This window comes from Poromitra crassiceps, assembly GCF_964638095.1.
Source record: "Poromitra crassiceps genome assembly, chromosome: 10".
In the NCBI taxonomy this organism is placed as follows: domain Eukaryota; kingdom Metazoa; phylum Chordata; class Actinopteri; order Beryciformes; family Melamphaidae; genus Poromitra; species Poromitra crassiceps.
Window position 1 is genome coordinate 19,117,670 of NC_139631.1, and position 7,117 is coordinate 19,124,786.

Consider the following 7,117-nt stretch of genomic DNA (forward strand, 5'->3'; position numbering starts at 1 on the left):
AAACACCAGGGGAAAGCCTGTATCAAACACCAGGGCCAGGCCTGTATCAAACACCAGGGCCAGGCCTGTATCAAACACCAGGGGAAAGCCTGTATCAAACACCAGGGCCAGGCCTGTATCAAACACCAGGGGAAAGCCTGTATCAAACACCAGGGGAAAGCCTGTATCAAACACCAGGGGAAAGCCTGTATCAAACACCAGGGGAAAGCCTGTATCAAACACCAGGGGAAAGCCTGTATCAAACACCAGGGGAAAGCCTGTATCAAACACCAGGGGAAAGCCTGTATCAAACACCAGGGCCAGGCCTGTATCAAACACCAGGGAAAAGCCTGTATCAAACACCAGGGGAAAGCCTGTATCAAACACCAGGGGAAAGCCTGTATCAAACACCAGGGCCAGGCCTGTATCAAACACCAGGGGAAAGCCTGTATCAAACACCAGGGGAAAGCCTGTATCAAACACCAGGGCCAGGCCTGTATCAAACACCAGGGGAAAGCCTGTATCAAACACCAGGGGAAAGCCTGTATCAAACACCAGGGGAAAGCCTGTATCAAACACCAGGGCCAGGCCTGTATCAAACACCAGGGGAAAGCCTGTATCAAACACCAGGGCCAGGCCTGTATCAAACACCAGGGAAAAGCCTGTATCAAACACCAGGGAAAAGCCTGTATCAAACACCAGGGGAAAGCCTGTATCAAACACCAGGGGAAAGCCTGTATCAAACACCAGGGGAAAGCCTGTATCAAACACCAGGGGAAAGCCTGTATCAAACACCAGGGAAAAGCCTGTATCAAACACCAGGGAAAAGCCTGTATCAAACACCAGGGCCAGGCCTGTATCAAACACCAGGGGAAAGCCTGTATCAAACACCAGGGAAAAGCCTGTATCAAACACCAGGGGAAAGCCTGTATCAAACACCAGGGGAAAGCCTGTATCAAACACCAGGGGAAAGCCTGTATCAAACACCAGGGGAAAGCCTGTATCAAACACCAGGGGAAAGCCTGTATCAAGCAGCTCATCCTTTTCCCCAATGCACAAGGACCCACTTTTGTGGCAGATAAGAAAGTGGCATGCTAAAATGTATTGATGCCAATCAGATAAAGTCAAATCAAGTCAATTTTATTTATATGGCGCCAAAACAAAAGTTATCTCGGTACCCTTTACAAATAGAGCAGGTATGAGACCAATCTCTTTCAAATAATAACAATAAAGTCCTTCACGAAGAAAGATTGCGGGGTGACTTTTGTTTGACTTCATCATTCTCCTAAAAGACGACCACTTTTGACCACCACAATGGCTTTTGACACCAATATGTTACATTCTCAATCTCAATGTGGTATTTGACGTGTCTTGATGAGCTTTTATGATTGAATAAACTAAATGGCATTTAGTAGAGCCCTGCATTCTGGCCCGAGCCCGAGGGGACTTGAGGCCCGGCTCGAGACTTGGGCCGATTTTCTCGGGGGCCGAGCCCAGGCCTGCCTGTTTGTTTTGTTTTTTAATGTTTGAATTGACACATTGTGGTGTTTTTAATGTACTTTTTCTATAGTGTTGATATGATAGACTTAGGCTATTCGAAATTGATAAACATAATTCTGACAAGCCATAGGGCTCACATCGGGCTCAGGCCCAAACATGTAGGGCCCGGGCCGGGCTAGGGCCTAGATTTGCCTACACAATTAGTGGATGACATGATTCACTCTGGAATCTAACATCTGAAGTCATCGAGACAAATCCTTTCTCTCTCTTTCTGTCTCTACGTCACACATATAGGGAAGGGAAAGAGCAGCTAAAACCACAGCAGCAGTTGACCATGAACCAAATAAAACAAAACAGAAATTGTATTAGGCTACTGCATAATGACAAAGTGGAATGCTGAACAGAGCTCAGAGCTGACATTGTGCACATGCAACATTCCAGACGCATAGCATAATGATCATTTAAGCAGTGACTCTCCTCTGAGTGTGCTGCATGTGACCGTTTCCCAGACATCAACATTTCGTAACCTTTCATGTCCTGATGTCAGCGGTTTCCTCATTCTTCTTGGCTATATTTGATGTCAGCGGTTTCCTCATTCTTCTTGGCTATATTTGAAAATGTTCTTGGAAGTACACATTATTCATGGTTGTCATACTTGATGACACAGCATCACTTGTCAAAGGAATTAATAACCAGACAAATGTTTTGCAATGGGACTTCAAACTCAACACTGTGGTGATCACTAAGGGTTGAGAACCTACTCAGACAAAGATGTTATACAGTAGAATAGATCTTTAACAGGCTGCCCCATGCCCCCTATTTATCAACCTTTAATTGTGATGATCATTCTGGGTTAATAATGTAATAACTGTTGAATAATGTAGTAATTTGCCTTTGAAAGGCAAATTTTAATAAATGTGTTTTTTTTTAGTTGGCTGCCTTTTGCTCAGCGGAGGGTGTATTTCCTACGCCAGCTCAGGAAGTACAAACTGTCTCAGGAGCTGCTGATACAATTCTACACTGCCATCATCCAGTCTGTCCTCTGCAACTCCATCTGTCTGGTTTGGGTCTGACACCATCAGGACAGGCACAGAATACAATGGACAGTCAGGACTGCAGAGAAAATCATCAGTGCCAACCTGCCCTCCATCCAAAACTTGTACTCCTCCAGAGTCAAGAAAATGGCAGGAAAGATCATCACTGACCCATGATCTGTTTGAACTCCTCCCCTCTGGCAGGCGCTACTCATTACCTCTGCCAAGGAGGTAACGTTTCCAGTGCCGTTTGTCTGTTAGCAGGATTACGGAAGAACTACTGGGCCGATTTTCATGAAACTTGGTGGGAGGGTGTAGCAGGGGCCAAGGAAGAATTTTGGTGCGATCCGATCAGGGGGCGGGGCTAGGAAAAAGGGGCTATAGCTAATTGTTGGGAAAATTACTTGTGTCAAAGTAGATGTCCTGACCAAGGTGTCAAACGTCCTTCCCATGTGTGAGTTTAAATGTGTGCTATATAATCTTCAGAGCTTTTTATTCTCATATTATATTCTAGATTGTTGTGATTGTGGCAAGACACCCCTCCGCACTGTACATGCCAGCACTGCCTCAAAGTGATCAATGAAAGCACTAGCATTACCATTTCACCTTTGTTGTGGAGCTGCTTAAACTGAACAGACACCAGGGGAAAATGCATATAATTATAGGCCTAGTGTGAAATTCATCTTGCTGTGTCTAAGGGCAGATTTTGAGAGTCACTTGGAATAATTGTTCTCTTATTAGATATTGCATGGTGCCGTTCCCTGAGGAACAGGAATTTATGGCCCTGATAGCCCTACTGGTTTGCATACAGAGCTGTGGTTTTCATCAAGTCAAGTTCATCAAATTTGACCTACATGCTGTCAAACTTTGCCACAGTGTGATACAAAAAAAATCATGTCTGCTATTTATTGAACAGTAATTTATTTGTATTTGTATTATTGCAAACATTCAACTTTTAATTTTGATCTAACTTTGCACGTTGCTAGCCCCAAGGGCCAGGGAGAGATATCATGCAATCTGGGATATGTCGTCAGTAAACTGAGCACTCCTCGGTCCTAAACTTCCATTCAGTTGCTTAGGCTAACTGGCAAGCCAAGTAGCCAAACATTCTCCATAAAAGAGAGCTGAGATCACATTCAAATCAATTAAATAAGGTACATCTGTAATGAAGTATGTCTTAAAGTCATGACATAAATGTAATTTGTAGTCACTGATGGTAATTAGCAACAACACATAATTTTTTCGAACTCAGGAGGATAGTGACATTACTGTTGACATATTTCATTGTAGATTCTAATGAATACATATTTGGAATACAGCACATTCCATAAACAAGCTGTTCTGTACAGCCCCATGTTAATCATAACAGAAAACTGGTGATGTTTGTCACAAGTTGCATTCAGTGTGCAGCTCACTTCCAACATCATTTCTCACCATTCCCATAAGTTAATTTGGTGTCAGTGAGAGCATTCAGCTCACCATTACAATTTACAAATTCTGTGCAGGGAGTTTTTGCAGCTTTGAGCTGTAATCTTTAACATCTGTGCACATGAGAGATGCAGTGCAGTGTGTGTTGCCTGTATGGGAGTGTGTTTGCAGTGCAGTGTGTGTTGCCTGTATGGGAGTGTGTTTGCAGTGCAGTGTTTGTTGCCTGTATGGGAGTGTGTTTGCAGTGCAGTGTTTGTTGCTTGTATGGGAGTGTGTTTGCAGTGCAGTGTGTGTTGCCTGTATGGGAGTGTGTGTTGCATGTATGGGAGTGTGTTTGCAGTGCAGTGTGTGTTGCCTGTATGGGAGTGTGTTTGCAGTGCAGTGTGTGTTGCCTGCAGTGCAGTGTATGTTGCCTGTATGGGAGTGTGTTTGCAGTGCAGTATTTGTTGCCTGTATGGGAGTGTGTTTGGGTCCAGAAAGATGTGTTCTCGTAATTGCTTTCTCCCCGTGATAGCATCAGTCATGTGGTCTGACTCATCGCCTCAGCAGCAGAACAAGATCCTTGTGCTTTTCTAAATCATATTACATGTTTAGCTTCTGGGCATTCAATGAGATTTTTTTTTACTTCAACAGAAACAGGCTTCCTATTGAGATGGAAGACACAAAACCTTGGCGGAGAATATATTCACTACCAAAGTCCTGCAGATCATGTTTCATTATTTTTTAGGACGTCACAATTATAGTAATTACGGGAAACTGAAAAGATCACATCGTTATTGGGAAACTGAAAGGATGTGATCATCATGGTGATTACTCTTTTGCTAATTGGTCCTTTGCTCCACTGTCTTTTGTTGCAATGAGTAAAGTAGCCTATCATTAGAGGACAATACGCTACAACTATAGTGATAGAGAAAGAAAACTGACAAAAATTCACTCAGGCTGGAAGAAATGCAAAAAACATGTGCTCTGATGGCAGCAACATAGATCTGGTTTGGGAAACACACATGAATGCAATGTATTCCAATAATAAGCCTTGCACACACTTAAAAGTGATTTATTAAAAATATGGTATAAATAAATATGACACTTCTTACATAGGTTACAGTACATCATAAAGATTAGACACAGGATACACAGGATGGACATTTCTCTTCAGTACAAAAAAATGTTCTCATAACATAAAAATGTACAGTGGTTTTCAGTGACAGCAATTTTTTAAATCTCCCATAGCTTAGCAGGACTTATTAGAATAGTACCTTTACAGTAGATGCATCATTACAGTGTCATTACAAGGCCATAGGACTGCAGTAGTCGACAATGTCACAATTTTGATTACACAGGTTAAACAGGCTTATTGATTATATATACCGTATATATAAAAAATAAATGTGTAAAATACAACACTTATCTCGGGGGATAAAAGACTGTCAAAAAATTAATACAGCTTCTGTTCTTAAAGCTTAAGTCCCAAGAAAGAACAGTCAGTATTTTTGTAAGATTGACTCTCACCTGTGATGACTTGAGTAACGTGTCACCTGTGATGACTTTAGTAACATTTAACATGTCACCTGTGATGACTTTAGTAACATGTAAAAGAAGAAATTGACAACTTGTCCTGTTGACAATAACCCGACAAGCTCTTATCACGTTCTTGAGAGAGCTAAATACTACACTTGGGTTGTAACAGTATTTTGGCATATGAGTCATATAGTTACACCTTATCCTGGTTACTTTTTTTTACAGGCAGCTTTTTTTAAACTTAGTTTCCATGGTAATATTAAAAATATTTTACTTATTTATGGACGGAGTGCCATGTGAGGCTGCATATAAACAGCCTAAATAAGAACCAGGTAAGACCTTATCATGGATTAGGGTTTGGCCAATACAGGCCTTTGAAGGCCAATACAGATATTAACATTTTTCCTTTTCGTCCTAAAAATACAATATTCATTGTCTCACTCATCATGGGACACTAAACCTCTCCACTGACTCCCATACTGAGATTCTTAGCAGCTTGAATACTATATTTAACTGAAGAATTCACAAAAAACTTTATTGAATAATTAAATGGATAAATAAAATGTGCAAAGAAAATAAAATGTCATTGCAGGTTTATAAACTTTTTTTTATGTAGCTGTGTGGCCAAACATTGGTTTAATTTAGCCCAATTATCTGGAATGCTGTGTGCATGTAAACACACCCAGCACAGTGAGGAGTGGAAAAAACTACAGTATGGTCTCTCTTTTCTGACTGGGTGGGTCACTAGACAATGTTAATTATTAATATAAACTACAGTTTATAGACAGTCCTACAAAAACAGCATACTTGACAGCTGATTTAGTGGTACAGTACATACTACATGCATGTAACATCAGACTGAAATCAACACAGAAAGGAGTAAACCGCAGTCAGAAACTTTGTCAGAATGAATGGACCAAATTTCATGTTTTACAGTCATCTATGACATTTCAATTCCACTAATTGACTTGACATAAATATGCATGAACATTGGTAAACTAAGAGGCTCTGATTTTCTTTAGGAAATGTAAAACTCAACCAAAAATATTTCATATCAAGCAAACAATGAAGTGTGCTAGAATCCTTAAATTTACACTTAAATCTTAATGAGTGAAGTGCACAAGGGCAGCTCAGTGGCTTGACTTTTCATATACAGTTGAGCAAGTTCAGAATATAAAAGTACTGTGCATAATAAAATCATAAAAACCACAAATCAGTTTGATTTGATTAGAGCTATAATAGGTACAAATACAAACCTAATCGTATCAATTGTGAAGGAGTTGTGAGCGACGGTCCCTAAAGGTACTGACATTTGCAAAACTATAATTTTATGGTGTTCAAACTTGAACACAATCACAATACCTCAATTAATGACAATACATGCGATCTTCATTAAGAGGGCAAATGATTGTTAACAAAATACCTGAGTTTACAAAAAGTTGCTATACTATGCTATAATAAAAAATACAAAATGTGCACAATCAATTGAAATTCTTAGACAATACATCTTGCACCAGTGTCAGTCTTCTTACTAATTCACAGTTTCTAGCTGTTCTTTAACTTTAGCAGTCAGCGACAACACTGATGATCGTAACCCATAATGGGAGGGACTTCAGCGTGCATCAGGACCAAGTAACAATGCGAGTCACATAATTAAA